General features: G+C 37.6%; 1 protein-coding gene across 1 annotated transcript in view; it reads left to right on the plus strand.

Annotated features, from left to right (window-relative positions):
- sema3ab (sema domain, immunoglobulin domain (Ig), short basic domain, secreted, (semaphorin) 3Ab) overlaps window positions 1-1,360 on the plus strand; it is a 28,174-nt gene extending 26,814 nt beyond the window's left edge. The window contains exon 17 of the mRNA XM_084476980.1: window positions 1-1,360. This exon is cut by the window's left edge and continues 1,540 nt beyond it. The gene's annotated coding sequence lies outside the window, so the exon portion shown is untranslated.
- Window positions 1,361-1,757: the final 397 nt, after the last annotated feature.

Here is a 1,757-nt window from a genome sequence, read left to right on the forward strand (position 1 = left end):
AATACATGAGAGAGATTTTTTCTGTTTTTTTCAACATCAACCCGCGGCATCTTTGTAACGGTCCCTTAGTGAGCGTTCGCCAACCACCTCATCTCGACGACATATCTGCAGCGACCTATTGATTTCATTATGCAATTTATATACAATGTGTTTCCACTGAACATATATTTATTGGTATACCATAATGTACATTGTGAAAATATTATTTGATATGCAGTTTATTTTTACAGAATGATCTATTTTTCACATGACTCGATTCATTTCATGTATAGGACCAATCGCTCCAGCCAATGTTCTGATGAATAGCAAGAGGTAGATCAATACTTAAACCAGCCATACTGCAATACTGAAACTGTATTTTTTCGCACCGTTGTCGCCATATATTCTAATTTCAACACACAACACACTTTTGCAGCACATGGTATATAAATACCAGATTTAGAAGTATAACAAAAACCACAATAATTTAACACCCAAGGAAAACAATATTTCTCTACTAGTCTTTTTCAAGCACTCTCTCTCTCTCTCTCTCTCTCTCTCTCTCTCTCTCTCTCTCTCTCTCTCTCTCTCTCTCTCTCTTTCTCTCTCTCTCTCATCATCACACACACCCACACACACATACACATGTGCAAAACGACAGAACAGAACACCAACAGGGAAGCTGGAATGTAGCTGTGAACAGTATGTAAATAGAATGGTCTATGGTCTAAAAGTATGCCACTGTGTAAGAGTGCATGTGAATGATATTGTAGTGTATCTAATTCCTTATAACGGTGATATACTTGTCCTATATTGTCACAGTAATGCTGTTGTTAGCTTAGAGCAGTCCACTATATTACTTGTTTCAAAGCTGTAAATAGTACTACTCATGAAATGACTGATTTTACTTAAGATCAATTTCAAAATTCCTTCAATAGATATTGGGGGGATAAAAAAAAAAAAGGAATTTGTCTCAGATATATTCAGATATTCACAAGTCCTCTTCGAACCGTTCGCACTCTGAATTCAAGTGCTGGATTCCCAGACCAGGGTGTCAACGGGAGACTAACTTCACAATGCAACACATCAGTATATTATCCAATGGTGTTCCTTCTCAGTGTGTCAGAAAAAGGCCACCCTATTTGAATCTCCATGGAGACAAAGCAGCGATGGCGTTCAGAAAGAGGAAAGTCGGGATGACAATGACTCAATGACTATTGTCGTGGAAACCCGACCTGGATATGAGAAGATTCGGGCAGGGTAAACGACAGGCTAACAGTGAATATGAACTCTTACTCTGGACATGATGAACATGTTTGTTCTGTTGTGTGCGACGGACTTGAGCACTGCACTGCTGCTGTTGCTGCTATGGGAAGAGGAAAATAATTGGCATGATAATGGTGGTGATGTAATTTACTTGTCTAATAAATGTTTCTTCTTTAAAAGTATAAATTCAATTTTGTACTACATTATCTCCAAATTGAACTACAGGCACAAGCCCTTAATCACGATTTTACTAGAAAAGCACTACTGCCCCCTAGTGGTAAAAAATCACAGGCAGCTGAAAGACTTTGCTTTACTTTATCTTCACTGCTTGTTAGCAATGATAACACAATATAAAATATTGCTTTAAAACAGACTGAAAGCGATCATTTATGGGGGGGTATTGGAGTTTCAAGGAATCTTTTACATGACTTTCATCAGAAAAGAACAGCTGTTCAAATAAACTGTAACCCTTACATCAGATACATAGAGTAAAAAAGGTTAAGTACGATTCT

Source organism: Micromesistius poutassou, assembly GCF_964030765.1.
Source record: "Micromesistius poutassou genome assembly, chromosome: 13".
Taxonomy (NCBI): domain Eukaryota; kingdom Metazoa; phylum Chordata; class Actinopteri; order Gadiformes; family Gadidae; genus Micromesistius; species Micromesistius poutassou.